Source organism: Talpa occidentalis, unplaced genomic scaffold (assembly GCF_014898055.3).
Source record: "Talpa occidentalis isolate TD23 unplaced genomic scaffold, MPIMG_talOcc4v2.1 talOcc4.4, whole genome shotgun sequence".
Taxonomy (NCBI): domain Eukaryota; kingdom Metazoa; phylum Chordata; class Mammalia; order Eulipotyphla; family Talpidae; genus Talpa; species Talpa occidentalis.
The window spans coordinates 15,315,944-15,333,901 of NW_023604295.1; positions in this window are offsets into that span (position 1 = coordinate 15,315,944).

Below are 17,958 nucleotides of genomic sequence, written 5' to 3' on the forward strand. Positions count from 1 at the left end.
GGACATCAATGTAGACATCCAATATGCATGGCCTGCTTACAAAAAGAAGAAATTTGACATGGGGACAGCAGCACAGAGAGGGAAGACACAGCAGAGCCACACAAGGGGAGGATAGTCATCTGACTTCAATGACATAGCTAGAAAGAATTAACAAAGATTCCAGGTAAACCACAGAATTCAAGAGACAAGAAAGCATTTTTTTCTTCTGCATTCATTATGGAGATCATGCACTGCAGACCCCTTGATTTTAGACTTCCAGTCTTCAAATTTACAAAAGAGTAAGTAAATGTCTGTTGTTTTAAGCCATCAAGTGACTGTTATTTTAGAATGGCAGCCCTGGGAAAAAAATACAAATTCTTGGACATTAAAAATCAACTGTACTGGTTAAATGAAAATGCTGATTTGGATCAAATTTAACCCATGAGACTTTGTTTTGCATCCTTAAGCATAGATGCATTTTAATCAAATTTGTAAATGCAAAGTGAAACTGCTATTTAATATCATAGATGTCAGCATTTATATTTAGAATTATCTCAGGATCCTAGAAACATGGTTGAAACTAACAACTATCATTTTAATGGGGATAAATGAAGTGTGAAAATGCACAAGCTATAACTAAAAATTGTAGAGTGTTTGCTTCTTAAGTATAAGGCAACAAGGACATACATTGCTTTAAAAAAATGACGATTTTAGAAGACATTAAAAATATTTTAATCGTAGGAATTACTATTGTTCCAGGCTGCGTGGACTAATATATGGAAATCATATCTAACTAGAAATGCCACATATTAATGCAAACTCCATTTATCAGGGCAAAGACTATGTGGTACATTAGCAACAAGCATTGAACTAAGTTAACTGACCTGTGTTTTAGTACAAACCTAGGTGCAACCTATCTGGGATTCTGAATAAAATTCATATCACCTTGTAGCACAGTATAATATATCAAATAAGGAGCTCCTATAAAAGTCTTATTCCCTAGGATCATCTAAAGCTATGGGATACGTTAATTTATGTACTCATATAATATGTATTTTTTGAATACCTACTATGTGCCAAGAATTGTTGTATCATCTAGGGCTTCAGTAATGAAGACTGATAGGTTACATTTTGAAAGGAAGTTATTTTAATTTAAGAAAAGAGAGACAATGAATACGTGACAAGTAAAGCAAATTAATTCTGATAGCTATAAGTACTGTAAGTGAAGAAAAATATAAGAAAAGGTAATAAAGAATGAACCTTTATAATAAATCATTAATTTGTGGAATTGCATGGCATTTTATATTACCCCTTTATTGAATTGTAGCTAACAGCTCTAAAAAGCATTGCTAAAAATATTATAGCGCATTTAAAATATTTGAACTGATTTTTTTTAGACATGTCCAACGGTACAAATTGTACCAGTGGATAGAAAATAAGTGTCACATGTTTGAATTCCAATATATGATATTTTTGAAAATGAAAAATAAAAATGGAATGGACCATCTTAATATCTTGAGTTCCCTGCTGACAATTTGACAGGATATTTTACAGAAATTCCAACATTGAGCACAGCAATTTCTACTCCTAACATTTACCATGATTACAATAACATAAATAATATTGGGTCCATAAATTTGAATTATATGCTAACCATTCAGGGAAAACTCAGTAAAAGGATATCAAACCAACAGAGATTAATGTCACTTTTACAACTTGAGGGTCACATAATCACTCCAAATATCTGTTTTGCTTGAAGATGTTTGTGTGTGTCTGCGTGCATATGTCCATGTGCAAGCTTCCCTTGAAGCTATATTTAGTTGTTCAATCAAACTATTGTGGGAAGATAATTAAGAAAAAGGTGGGAAATGAATTGGAGAAGTAAAGTATCAACTGTTTTAGAAAAAAAGACATTATAATAGGGGGTTGGGGAGCAGAGAAAGCCTAAAGGCTAAGCAAGCTGAGTGCCAAGTCTATTAGTGTTATGTTGAAAGTAGGTTTTCTTTCGCCTCCTTGCTGCTCTGGGACTTTTATGCATTCTCCCTTTAGAAATGTCAGACTCTCACACTTAATGGCGCAATAGAGAAAAAAAAACCTCAGATAATAGTGTCTCTGCTACATTCCGATCTTAGGCTTAACCAAAAATATAGGTTCAACAGCTACTTCAAGACCAACTCAGAATATCTTATTCAGTTTTCAAAACAATTGCTTCTCACACTAAATTTTGGAATTATTTTCCTGTTACCATATCTTATGTTTTAACCAAGACTGCTAAGTTTTATTCTTAGTTCTGTGTCTGAATGCCTGGAAAGCCATTTCTTATTTTGTCATCAGCTAAGTCACCCATTTATAAATGGATGTGATATTTAAAATAGTCTCAAAGGACCATGTTAAAATTAATATATTTTTACATGGTACGCTAAGATTTTTGCTTACTGCCTCATTTAAGAAAAAAATAATCTCAGTCTAAAAATATCTAAATGATACAAAGGAATTGTTCAAGAAACTTTACATGCTAGATCTGTCCTAGTAATTTTTCAGAACTAAGTAGTTATGTGAATTTGGGACAGATATTTGAGACCAAGTATCTCTAATATTCTTTGATGAGCCAAAATTCAAAAGAGAAAAAATAATTGCCTTACAGTGTAATAAGCTGCAACATGTTCAAATGCTCTTCTTGGATTTTTGAGGAAAGTCATGTTCATGTGAATCTTCACACTGACAGAGTGTGAACAATAACCAAAAGAAAGAGGTCACAGCCTTTATAATTTGCTGGGAAAGCAGTGAATTATGAACGATAGTGGCTGACCTAGATCCATGGCAAACTAAGTATAGATGCAATAGCCATGAACCTATATCAGTGATGCCATGGAGAGAAATGAAGATTGTAAGTGAAGGGAATTGATAATAACATTACCGGTTTAATCAGGTTGGGATAGTTTTTTTTTTTTTTCCATTAATTTTTCCTCTTCCTGGAAGACCTGCTTCAAGAAGGTATAATCTACACATGCCAGTGTCATTTAAAGAAAGGGGAAAACAGGGTGATGCCACCATGCTGGTGATATTTACTCACGAATTTTCCTGTCCTGTGGGCACACAGAACACATAGCTACACATGGAGCCATCCTCTCTGAGAGAAATCCAGAAACTAGTTAAGCGACTATATATTGGGTGAATGAGAAAATAGATATGTTAAAACCCATAGGAAAGCTGAGACATGCTCTCACTACAAGCTCCACTCCAGGAATAGTACCCTACCGTGGCAGGGTGGGGGGTGGGTGCATAGGGAGAGCATACAGCACCACACATTTTATGGCTGCCACCCAGAGATTGGTTCTCAAATCAACTTGTTTTAAGAACTGATGGGACTCAGCTTTTACTAGTCCCATGGGATCACTCAAAACAGAGGCATTTCCATAGGGAGAACCCAGTTTCTCCCTAAGGAATGGGCTTGAGGTTGTGGTCTGAGGAAAGGGTCTCAAAGTCATTCAGTTAAGTCATAATCAATGGGGTTTGCATTCATGAATCTATCAAGATTACAGCAAACAAAGGACAGTTGTTAAATTATTTATAAACACTCCCTATGGCTATTTCCCCCAGACTCAGCACAAAGAAAATAGATAGAATTATCCATCTTTTACTTTTTCCCGGGAATGGTTTGACTGTATACTTCACCAGCTTCTGCCTAAGGGCCCATTTTATAATTAGCCTGTATCTAGGTGTTGACAGGGAACTCTCCCAGAACCCTAAAATAACCAGAAGGCTCATCTCCACATTCTCCTTCTGGCTCAGCCCAACAATAAAACCAAGTCCCCAATTTCACTCTAAAATGAACTTGTTCATATAGCTATTGTCCAACATTTACCACTGTCACTTGAAGAATGGGTCCCCAAATTACCTACCTCTGCCAGCATTCAAGAGTCTTGAAATACAATAGCAAACAAAGAAGCAGTTTCTAAATGGGTTTAAGAGTGCACCTAGCAGCTACACACCCAGGCTTAGGGCAGTGAGAACAAGCAAATGAGTCCATCTCCCATTTTCTCTCTGGAAAAATGTTGACTGCCCACTTTCCCATTTTCTTCCAGAAGTTCTGATTTCTAATCAACCTGCAATGGTACCTGATTGTAATTCTCTTAGGTGTCTGATGGGCACACTCCTGCTGTCTTTTCCTGGACTTTTTAAACATATAATGAAGTCTCCAGATTTTCTCTTGAACAAGCTTGTCTATACAGCACCACACATTTTATGGCTGCCACCAAGAGAATGGTTCTCAAATCACCTAGTTCTAAGAACTGATGAGTCTCAGCTTTTACTAGTCCCATGGGATCACAAAAAAACAGAGGCGTTTCCAGTGTTTTCTCTCTCTCTCTCTCTCTCTCTCTCTCTCTCTCTCTCTCTCTCTCTCTCTCTCTCTCTCTCTCTCTCTCTCTCTCGTTCAGTAGAGTGAGTCAGCAAAAACACCACAGTCTCAGTTTCTCTACATATGTAATGCCAACACCTTGACTTTCCCAGGTCCTAGCTCATGGTTGGACTTTTGATTAGCTTGCACCAGGAAGCTGAAGGAACAAGGAATTAAGGGTCCGCAGAATCTTAAATAGGATTTTGGGGCATTTCCCAAGCCTTGGGAGACAGATAAATCTTGGCACATCCCTTACTAGTGGGAGCCACTAAGAACAAAGACTGCAATTTGGACCATCACAAAGGTTTGAGAACTAACCATACCCTCAGGCCAGACTGATTGACTAGGATTATATCTGATACATGATCAGTCTTTCAAGATTAGAAGAGGTGATTCTTTTATATAACATACAGAAGCCAACGCAGAGAGTCAAAGACAATAAACAGTATAATATTTTTCCAACAGAAACCAAGATAAATATCCAGAAACTGACTTCAATTAAATGGAGATAAATATTCTCCAATGGAGAGAGTTCAAACAAACAGTTATAAAGACATTCACTGAGATCAAAAGAGCAATAAATGAACAAAGAATTTTGACAAAGGGATACAAAGTACCAAACAGAGACATAGAATTCATAGATGAATTCAAGAACTGGCCAGAAAAATTCAATAGGTGAGTTCAACAGCAGACTAGATTAAGCAGTGAACTTGGTCACAGTGCAGTAGAAATTGTTATTCCATTAACATGATAGAAGAGCAAGCATTTCATGTATTTTTTTTTTCCAGTTGGTAACCAATATATGTTGATCAGCATAAAACAAATATTAAATGACTCCAATAACCCTTTTATTCATATTTTACTCCTTTAACATCTTCACATTAGCATTTTTAGATTACTCTTTTTTTCAAAGAATGTACCCTATTTCTTTAAGCAATAGGATTTGTACACAATCTGATCTAATTGGTATACCCTTTCTTGTTGTGTTCCTAATGGCCTTCACAAGCTCTTTTAAATGGTCCACAGAAGACTATTTATATTCCTGCTTCTAAGATTTACCACAAGATATTCTCTGACCACTCTTTACATGTGTTTTCTTCTCATTATTCTGTGAATTAATTAGTTTTTGCTCAAAATGGTCTGTTTCCCATCTCGATGCTTTTGTATATAACTTTCCAGTTGCCTGTAATGCCCTATATCTTACCTCCCAAATGTTAGCATGTACATGTGTTTGCACACACACATATACACATTAAGTTAGGCCATATTTCCCAGAACAAGATTCTGAGGAAAAGGCTTGAATGCAAGTAAATTGTTTGTGTACCTAAGAGTTTACACAAAGCTAGTGATGCAGAAAATATTGTATCCCTAATATTTATGAACAAAACAGTGAAATAGTATGTGGTGACAAAGAATAGCTTTCTATTATTTTCTCAGTGGATTTATATTACTAACGTGTTTGTATAGTCACCACATTAGTTAAGCCAGTTGAAGTCATTTTCCACTCTTTACTAGAGTAAGACTCATAAACCTCAGAATATATATGCAGACTTAACATTTAAAAAATTCCTGAGTTTGTATCTCTGCTAAAAAACTGAAGCTTCTTCTCAAACTTTTAGAAGAGCATATTTAACATGAGCCTTTATGCTCTCCAGAATTGGTTTAACAAGACCGTTTAGCTCCCAGTTTCACATAGATCTAAGATGTTTAACTGAGAAAATTATCTCTGATCCTGCAGTGTCTGTTTTCAATTTCTATTTTAGTGATTAATAGTTTATCTTCCTAATCCAGTGGTTGAGTTGTAATGTTATGAAACTTTACTCTCTGGCAATAAACTCAGCATCTTGACTCCTATTAATTGCATTGGTTCAGCCCCAAATTATAGCCTACAAAGGCTTTAAGGAACTTGGAAAAATATCCACTTCAAATTTATTTACAAATGAAGTTGAAAGAATTAATTTTCCAAGTTCACCCAGGACAGGAAGTATGATATTTAAAATATTAAACAACTTATAGAACTGGGATTCAGCCTATCAAAAAGGGGCATTAATTAATCATGACGTACACTGATCCAGGGGCACAGACCTACTAGTACAGGGAGGATAAATATGGATCCTTCAGCAGAGATATACCCTGGTGTTGCTTATTATACACCTTCTCAATTTATTCTTTACCCATCTTGTGCACATTTGTGAAATAAATAGAACTGATATCTTGAACAAGGAGCTATAAGGAAAATTCATATCCTCCCTGTTTGGCAACTTTGGCTAGTCCAGTTGATACAAGAGAAATTGGCCAGAGGAAAGACAAATTTAATTTTAATATGCACAGAGGTTCATAAAATATGGAAAGTATTGAATGACCCAAAACTTCCAGTTCATATGGTCTTTAGACAAAGAAGTAACAAATATATGAAGAACAGCTAGGACAGAGAAATTCTCATAAGTTGTGGTTTATACAATTAGTTTAGTGTCTAAGCGGAGCTCCTGTCTCACCATTGCTGTGCAGAGAAGGCACCTTTCACATTGAAATTTATTTCCTGCTTTCAGTGGGAATAGAAAGAAATGTTAGAGAAAATTCTAGCTTTTAGGAGAATGGTATTTAGGTTTCATTCATTCATGAACTACTAATTTAATTAAAAATAATCATCATGCTGCTTTGGCACATCTTGGGATGATTTGATTGGGGACCTGACATGGAATTGACAATTTTGTCTCTCTCCCTTTTTTTTTAATTCAGAAAATAGTCTGAGATCAGAAGTCACCTGTATAGAAGCTGTAATAAGGAGTGTGAATAGGTACTTATTTTTCAGACTCCATTTCATTGTCTCATTTCAAAACTGCACAGAACATTCCTAACCAAATCTATTAGGTGTTTAAAGTAAAACTAAAACCAAAAATAATGAGTATAATGGTATGTAAGAAAAAAGAAAAGTGACAGATATAATTAAACTCAGTTTCATAATGTATGAAAAGCATCAAAAAAAGTATGAAATAATGAATACAATATCAAACAGTTGTCTTATGTGGAAATATTCCTGAAATTCCTTGTGTTATTTGCTTGAAATACCTATGAAAGTTTCTGAAAAAAAAAAAAAAAAGGTCTCAATAAGACCTTAATCTTGGTGTAGAGTAATTTCTCCAGACATTTGCCCACAATTCAAAATGTATTTAAGGTAATATATCCAGACTATTTTCACATTAATGCTATGAGTTTCAACTTTGTATTTTGATGTGTAATTATGTTAATGCAGCAATATTATTTTTTGGATCATTTTTAGGAGTGCTCATTGGAACATTAATTTTCATAGGGCTCCATATTACCACATTTGTTAGCAGGAAATTCAGCCCAATGTAGCTTGGAAATAGTGATTGATTTCTGACTGGAAATAAGGGTGGTTGCATTTTTAAATGATTCCTTACCCACAGTGATTCTTTATTCCAGCATTCCCATTATGGCCTGAATGCTGGTGCCTTGTTTCCTCGAAAGTTACATGGAATTTTTACACTCTGATAATGAATTTTATTGAGTTCTCAGATTTCTTTTAGTTTAATGTTCCATTTATTGATTCTATTAAAAATATTTTCTAGTTTGTATACAAATTCCTACGTGTACACACATGTGATGTAAATGTTTTGACAAATAAAAATGAAATGACTAGCTAGGAGGCTATTAAAATATATAAATCGGGATCTCCCTGGTGGCAGAGGGGTTAACTCAGCGCTATCAATCTCTCATGAGTTCAATCCCCAGTCAGGGAGATGACCCACATGGCACAGCAGACCTCTCTTGTCTTGCCTGCTGCTCCCATCAGCAGTGTATTTCAGTCAATCTGCCTGTTCTTCTCCCCTCTCTGTCTCTGGTGAGTCCTCTCATCCCCTGCACCTCTGCCCTATACCCCAGTTCTTGTATGCATAAATTTAAAAAATAAATCCTAAAAAATAAAATATATAAACCATGATAAGAAAGAAGCTTTGAATTGTTAGACATACTTTACTTTTGTAAACTATCTCCCTATTATGATGATAGGCTCTTTGAGGTCAAAGTGCTCTGAAATTATAACAGGATGACTTGGTTTCTCCTGCACCTGGCCCAATAACTTTGCAGAATGATGGATTTTCAACAATAGGGTCATGATTGAAATTATTGAAACTGATTAACAAAAAGAACTCTCCTGTGGAAATTAAATGGCATGTACTAAATGTACACAGTAATATGATATATAGTTGAGACTATAATTTTTATTGAAGTGCATTGGTTTACGCTCTTGCCAGTATTTTGAAAGTACAGGATTTTCTCCCTCAGGGATAGTCTCTGTAGTGCATCTACCACCCAAACACCCAGCATTCTCCACCATAGTCCATTGTGCTCTAACTTCATACTGTTCTCAACTGTCCCCCCAGTCCCTTTGAATAATAATAGGATGTACTGGGCCTCCCTGGTGGCGCAAAGGGTTAAGACTCAACCTATGAAGCTATCCGCAGCCACTGCAGTACAAGTTCAATCCCCAGCCAAGGAGCTACCCACATCGTGCAGCAGAACCTCTCCTGTCTCACTCACTGCTCCCCTCAACAGTGTATTTCAGTAGATCCGCCTATTCTGTTCCCCACTCTGTCTCTGGTGAATCCTGTCACCCCATCTATACCTCTGGCCTGTACTCCAGTTCTGGTGTGCATAATAAATCCTGAAAAAAAAAAAAGAGAAATACAAGATAGCACGACATCTTAGAAAAAAATAGCATGTACTTCTATGATAAAAGTTTTGTTACTATTCCAACATAATGGAAAATTTAAGGGTACTCCTCAAATTCTAAATCTATTGTGATAGCTATATTTAAAATAGATCATTTATATTTTTTAATGTAATGGCATACATTGCATTTGAATCTTATACAAAATATATCAACATTTTCATAAAATGGTGCATATCACTGAACATTCTTAGCATATTTAATTGAATTACTATGCATATTAAAATGCATCCATGTGGTGGCTTCATTTTTTTTTTTAAATCATTAACAGGCTGCCTGGAAATATATTTTCATTTTGTATTGTATAGAAGTTAATAATGGATGATATGCATTAATGTGCTCACTTGGGAATTACATTTAGTTAGTACTTAACTTTCAATATAAGCTATTTAACTTTGCAAAACACATAATGTCTCTAAGAATGCTGAACAGAAAAATCTTTTACCATCCCAACCTCTTGTAGGAGTTGGGCACAAGATAAACATTAAAGTATCCAGGAAAAAAATCTTGGCATGTTGCTCTTCCTTTTCCTTATTTTTCCACATCAGTATTAACACTTTTTTTCTTTATTTTTAATATCCAGGCATTTCTTATTGCTGTTGTTTTAATCAGTAAAATAAAGTAATAGTAATGAAAAGTAAAAATATGAAAATAACCTTGGGCTTAGGAAAAAATTCCTTTCATAAATTACACATAAGCTTGGCTGGCTGATGTGATGGGTCAGTTAAAGGTCTGTCAAAAGTTTGTCAGCCTTTGTTGGTGATTCACCATCTAGGTCTTTAAAATAATGAACAGCACTTACAGTTTAATCTCTTTAAACTCAAATACAGTTCAGGGATGATGAGAAATGAAGAGACAAGTGAAATATAGGTGGAGAAGTTAATAAAACATGACTGTAAACTACATAAGGTGAATTTTATAAATGAAATTAATGTTTAAGGAAAGTGAATTACCAAAAAATGTTTTGTGGGAAAAAAAATAGAACTAGTGGCTCATAGATAAATGAATCGATATGAGTAACCAACTGAATTTCCTTTTATTTTCATAACAAATTAAATTTGAAAACCTTGTTCTGAAAATAGTTATTCCTTTTTCATAATATAAAGGATATATTCTTATATTTATGTTCTATGCTATATAAGTAATATATATTCTATTTTATGTTAGTATACTTAGAATATACCTGAGTTTGGAATATATATATATTTTAGAATATATAGACTATCTTTACATAGAATACCAAAAATATATACATAATATATAATACATACTTTCATATATATAGATTAGACAGATGATAGGTAGGTAGATAGATGATAGATATAAACAAAGTATGTACACTGTAAGCAAGATTTTTATATAGAGAGGAATTTTTCTTTACCCTTCAGTGAAGCCCTAAATTTCAGCTTTGAGCAGTTATATGGCTGAACATGGAAGACTGTTTTATTTTTTCTAAAGATTTATTTATTTACACATACAAGAACTGGGGTACAGACCAGAGGTGTGGGGATGAGAGGATTCACCAGAGACACAGGGGGAACAGAACAGGCAGACTGATGAAATACACTGCTGAGGGGAGCAGCAGGCGGCAGGAGAGGTCTGCACGCCATATGGGACCCTCGCCTGGCTGCCAGGGATCGAACTGGCGCTGCAGAGGCTGTGGGCAGCTTCACAACCCAGCGCTCAACTGCTGCGCCGCCTGGGAGGCCCCCTAGTCCTATTTCCAAAGGTCTGTCATAGTCAAACTCATCCAAAGGTCATGTTTGAATCTCTTTTCATAATGTTCTTGCCAAATATGTGTAGTACATTCGGTGAGGAAATACTTAAGTAACACACTTACAAAATCCCAACAAAGTTAAAGCTCATATGACACCTCTAAGACATGTCCTCACTCCATCAAGGTGGATAGAATTCTCCTGCTTAGTCATTCATTTCACTGAAATGACAAAGTGATTCTGCACTGCGAAGATTTGAGTCATGCCTTCCTTGGGTGCCATTCTTGGAACTCCAAACATGATCAACTTTCTGTTTCTTCTCCCTACATCTGGATTGAGGAGATATCGCATGGGTATAGAATCTTATCCAATTCTGAAATCCAAAGCTCTCTGAAAAAATAAAAACTTCTTCTTTTATTAACTCTGATGGCTGTGAATTCAATCTCACCCATGGTTTCAGAAGCAAAAACTGACTTAAATTGATTTTATAATCTCTATCATACTTAGTGTGACTCTCTATAAACCAATGAGCTGCAGCCCTGACAATCAGGTGGAGATAATTCCAGGCCAACCTAATTAAGTGTACACAACAGAAACCTCTCACCCTTCCCTTCCTTGCTTTTTCCAGAACTTGTACATTAAATTTAAAATGGATGTCCAGATTAGGTGGTTACTATCATGAAAACTATGTGTTAATAACAAACCTGCTGGTAAAAATTTTATGCTGTCCTAAGGGAATTTAACCTGAGGTTCTGTTTATTTAGGGGCAGAGAATAAGGTGTGTAGAATATGGAGTTCTACATCAAAAGACTTTTCAACTAAGATGGAAAAAATTAAGTAGAAGTACGTACATAAAAACACACATGAGGAAGATCAAACCTCGGTTAAATTTAAAAGACCACTTTCTTTTAAATTTGGGTCACAGTTTTCTCTACTATTAAAATTAACCCTTCCTCTTTGAAGTGCTCCTTAATATTCTTTTATCTTGCATTAAATTTGTTTTTCTTGCACAAGCCAGATGGAAGTTATATTGGAACCCAACCAAGTCACCATGTCAGTCAACCCTTAAGTGGTGCACACGAGACGTCTAAAGTATTTCACAAATATCCAAGAACATACATGCAGCATATGGCATTTTAAAAGCCTGGGGATCATATATATTCAACCTCTTCATCCAAAGAGTTGAGGACTTAGCTCCATAATTCAAGAACCAGAGACTCCTAAATACAGAGGCAAATGAGTGGAAAAGATAAAAAAAGAACTCATGTCCCCACTATGAATTCATAGTTGACAGCACCAGAAATACCAGTGAATTCCCAAGTACTTGATAGAGACAACAAAATTGTAGTATGTGTCCATGTGCTCTGATGGTCATAAGAGAATACCACAGACTAGGTGGCTTAAACAATAGAAACTAACTTTCTCAAGGTTCTGGAGGTGATAATTCTAAGATCACTGGTTTCTGCGGAGACGCCCTTGCCTGTGAACAGTCATCTTCTGGTTATGTTCTCACGTCTTCTTTGCCAGCTCAGAAAGAGAGGGTCTTCTGTTGACTCTGCCTCTTTTAAGGACTCCAGTCCTATTGGATGAAAGTCCCAACTGCATAACCTCACTTAATCTTCATTACCTCTTTAATGATACTGTTTCCAAATACAGTGGCATTGGGAGTTAGGAATTGAACACATCAATTTGAGGGGGAGGGGGAAGTTCGGTCTACAGCATCAAGAAAAGTTATCTCGCGGGTCCTTAGTGGATTTCTTACAGAGAGACATTTTTATTTTACTCCCATTAAGGACCCTGATTTCATTGAGTCTCATACCTTCTTTATCTTGCATAAATGCTTCGATAAAAGCTGATCCCAAGACAAATTGGGGGTTGGATGACATTGACTTTAGGAAGATTAGCATTATAATTTATTATCTGAACTGCGATCATTTTAATAGTGAAAGTCCACATGAATTATGACCAAATAACAGGTAACATCACAATGGGGAAAACTGAGATGTAAGGTCACTGTGTCTTTTTTAGCTCAAGAGTGGATCTGTGATCCCATTAGTAACAACACATTGTGCAGGTATTTGCTGAGGCTTTAGAAAAGTCCTGCCTTTGGACATTGTCTTTCCCACATATAAAAATTCTTATCGGTTGCTACTTATTATTTAACCCATATAGGGCCTCCCTGGTGGAGCAAGGGGTTAAGTGTCAGCACTATGAAGTTATCTGCAGCCACTGCAGCACGAGTGGGATCTCCGGCCAGGAAGGTCACCACATAGTAGAGCAGATCTCTCCTGTCTCACCCGCAGCTCCCCTCAGCAGTGTATTTTAGTAGATCTGCCTGTTCTGCTCCCCACTCAGTCTCTGGTGAATCCTTTCACCCCCTGCACCTCTGGTCTGCACCCAGCTCTTGTATGCATAAATTAAAAAAAAAAAAAAAACACATGGAGAGAATCTAGGAAAATAGAATTGGAAGTGCTAAAATAAGTCACTTTTCAATCCACAAATTTTCCCAGCATACATATACAGGTGTTTCTAGGTGTGGAAAAAATTTATTTATGGTTTAAATTATTTCGAGAAAGATTTCCTTTCACAGGAAGAATCACTGTAAATGGTTTGCATTTGCTTTGCACAGTTGTATAAATATCTTTTTTTTTTATGGTCAATTATAGAATCCTAGATTCTCTGAACACCATCTGCATTTTTTCTTCCATGTTTTCTTTTCTCGTCACTACTATCACATATTATTGGGTTAAGTTGGGTACTTTCACTGTGGTTCTGTCTCCTCCAGCTTTCTTGGGCATTAGAGTTTGCTCTAAAGACTTTCATGAACCCTTCGCCAAACTTCAATTTTCTTGGATACTTGTGTCCTTTTTAGTTAAATATAATCAAAATATCTGAATAGAAAACACAGACCACAAATCCCTTAGAGATTTGGCAATATAGAGGAATTAATTGCTGGCACAATAGTATAAGTAGCCCTTGAAAGTAACTGTATCAGTAAACAAGTAGTGTTTGCCAGGATATTTACAAAATGATTTTCTAGTTATTTAGGGTCAGTTGAGTTATTTTTAACTTAAATCCAATTTTGTAAAGTCTATTTCTATGCCTAACTGTTCACCTCTTTAACTGTCTTTCAATTGCTCTCTTGCATGTTCTTTCTTTATATATAAAATTAAAAAATAATGTATTACAAAAATATATAAATAGAGCATTTAGATTTAATGTGAATATTTATAGTTTGTATATTCATTCCTTTATCCTTATAGTTTAATTTTGTGAGTCTAAGAGAAGATAAAATGAAGTATTTTCTAAAAATATTTATTCTAAAAATTCATCCCAAAGAGACACATACACACTCACACAAATAATGCAGCAAGTAAACCTTACCATTTTCATTCACATAAGAAAATCTTATTTAATTAAATATGTCTAAGGATAATGTCCTTCTTAGACCCTGCTATAAAACAGCTTCCATTTTCACAACTGTGAAGCAGAGGAACTAACAGCCATCTCTTCACCATGAGGTTGAAGATGATCTAATTTATGTGTTTATTTTCAGGCTAGGCTTTCCAAAATCTAAATTGTAATGAAGTTTTGGAAGACTTTTAACCTTAATGAGCTACCTGAAAATAAGTGTTTATAAGGATGAAAAGCTTAGTAAACTCTAAAGGTATTATATCAAACCTCTGATTCATTCTTTCTATTTTCATGTCCACAAGAAATTCCTACAAAATCTTCAATTACTGATGGACAACAGTGATGAATGCAAGCAGAAACATGACAAAATTGCACTTAATAAAAACTTGAATCTCAATATCTATGTTGAGTTAAAAAAGCATTAAATTGCAGAAAGAGAAATTTCTTTTGGTTCATTAATTTTATAGTGAATGACAATTTCCCACACATCTCATTTTACTGAATAAATTTTTCCATTAGCACTAAATAATAATTCATATAATGCTCATCTAGGTGAGTACTCAATTTTTATGTGCAGTCATGATGCATTTTAAAAATTTTATTTAATATTTTAAAAATGAGTTTCAACCATAACTTAGATTTCTTTAATCAAGTGAAAGTCATTCAAACATCAGGATATACTAGGTATCTTGATTTTATAAGAGCAAGATATACCCAGCTTTTAAGAAAGCCAATTTCAGTTATTTTATGTAAGCACATATACATATGCATATCCATGCATATCCATGTATATTACTATCTATGCACACAAGTATATATTTATATACGAATATGTAATTGCATATGCAATTGATAATATACAAGTAGGTATCTATCTATACAAACCTCTATTTATATATTATCAATATGGGCAATGCACCAATATTGATGGCAGAAATTAATTATAAGATTATTTTTAAGATTTAATTATAAGATTCCAAGCATCTTCAAAATGACAACTATTGTGAAAACTGCTGGAAAACTTTATATGAAATAAATAATTCTTATTTTCAAAGAATTTTCATTTTAGGTTGCTTTTAATTTTATTTATTTATTTACTTTATTTTTTCATTTTATTTTTTTTAAGATTTATTTATTTATTTATACAAGCACTGGGTACAGTCAGAAGCACCGGAGGGTGAGAGAATTCACCAGAGCCAGAGGGGAGAGCAGAGCAGGCAGACTGATGAAGTACACTGCTGAGGGGAGTGGCGGGTGGCAGGAGAGGTCTGCATGCCATGTGGGACCCTCACCCGGTGGCCAGGAATCAAACCAGCACTGCAGAGGCTATGGGCAGCTTCGCAACCCAGCGCTCAACCGCTGTGCCACAGGGGAGGCCCTAGCTTGCTTTTAATTTTAACTTATAGTTTGTTTAAAAACCTGTAACATTAGAATATGAAAACTGTTATACCAGTAGATAGTGGATCTTACAAACTTCTAGTAAGAAGCACTTGGCCAGATCTGACATGGGAAATAGTGGAATAGGCAAGATTTTTAAAGTGGAAAATGTAAATATTGTCTTGAATTACAAACATGAGAGAGAAATATTCCTTCATTTATTTCAACGTGCAGTAAGTAAGGGGTGGCATGTAGATGAGTATGCGGAGAGTATTTGACTACTATTCAAACAAGGTCATGGTCAATTTTGGAAACTAGATGTTCCTCTCAGTTTCTATCCCCCCAATTGGATAATACAACCAACCATATCTTATGAAGAAGATAATTTTGTGTTAAAACAAAAACAAAATAGTGAATGGAAATCATCTAAAACTGGTAACTTGATGGGGACTATGAAAGGGAAAATAGCTTTAGCTTATCAATAAGAACTATTTTTCTTCTCAATAATATTTTATATGGTGTATGTATAATAATTATGGAAGGATAGAGGATAAATATGTTTTTAAAATGGAAATGCTAGACTCAAAGAAAGTGTGTTAGTAGAATTATGCATTTTAAATTTTTCTCTGATTTTTATTGCAATTTTCTCTTTACAACCTGGTGTTTGAAACACAGAGACATGATTTTTGTAAATGTTTATGTTGAGAGTATTTGAAATTCACTGAAGTCCACACTGTAAACTATAAATACAATTTCCACTTTAAATTGCCAAGTATTTTTCTTTAGTAGTGGTTTTCCCTAAATCAGTTTTTCCATTCACTCTTTACAAATTTTGCTTTCAGTTGCATTCCAGGGAATTATACCTGCAACCCTAAAAATTTGGCTGAAACTTTAAATACAACTAAAGTTTTATATTTGTAAAGTGAATGTCATATGGTGGAGTGTTATAAATAAAGTGAGTAGTTTCAACTTAATTGTTCATATTTGTAAATATTTATTTTGCAATCAACCCACATATAGCAAATTGCCTTTTAATGGTCTACCTCATGAACAGGTGTAGTGTGTAGCATTACAAGGATTTTTAATAGCTTTGCCTGTGGCATCTTTTTGCAAAGGATGAATTGCAGCTGCTGCCTAATTAAAAAAAAAAGTTACTGCAGGTATGAAGGTTTTCTACATGTCTGAAAGAATTAAAAATGAGAGTTATAAGAATAATTTATCATTAGTGTCATTAAAGCAATAACATCAATGCTATGCTTAAAAGTAAAATGATTTTAAGTCATGTAAAAATAAGGTCATGTGCAAGAAGTAATCTTTGGGGTTGTTAAGTGCCCATGTTGCTTGGATACACCTAGGCACATTCGACCACTTTCATTTACTGCTTTTGAATTCTATGTCAGTCAAGAGCAATGCTTGATTATCAGTTGATTACTCTTGCCTACAAGAAGAGGCAGTAACACATTTGTCCCAAAATTCTTAGTGCAAGTTTTTTTTTTTTTTTTTTTTTTAATAGAGGCATGTTTTATTTATTTATTTGTTTGTTTGTTTTGTTTATACATGCACTGGGTACAGTCAGAAGTGCGGGAGGGTGAGAGAATTCACCAGAGCCAGAGCGGGGAGCAGAGCAGGCAGAAGGACCGAAGTACACTGCTGAGGGGAGCAGCGGGCGGCAGGAGAGGTCTGCGCGCCATGTGGGACCCTCCTCCGGTGGCCAGGGAGCAGCTGGGGATCGAACCGGCGCCACAGAGGCCGCGGGCAGCTTCGCAACCCAGCGCTCAACCGCTGCGCCACTGGGGAGGCCCTCTTAGTGCAAGTTTAAGGTTCAATAATTTCAAAGTACAAATAATATAAACAAACAAAACTGAAAGTAGACCATTTAAAATCTCTTTATATAAATTTTAAGAACAAAATTTTATATATCATATTCAGTATTTCAGACTGAAGATAACAACAATGAATAAAATATAAAAAATCCGAAATATCTATTTCAGAATTCTAAACTGCCTTATCTATCATAAGGTATAGACATATATTTGAATTTATTTAGCATATTATTTTAAGTATTACATAGATAGCTTGCTATTTTTTCAGAATTTCAATTAACTCACACTATTACTTACAATCATCAGTATAGATAAGTATATATTTGAACATCTCCTTTTAATGTTTAGACAAACATTTTAGAATATTCTGAAAGGAAGAAAAAAAACTGTAACTAGTTATTACATTCAGACGTTACTCTGGTATTATTTGTGGGAATGTAGAGAAGATAACATTTATCTTAGATGTAAAAAAATTGAATCAGGTCCTCCTTGGTGGCGCAG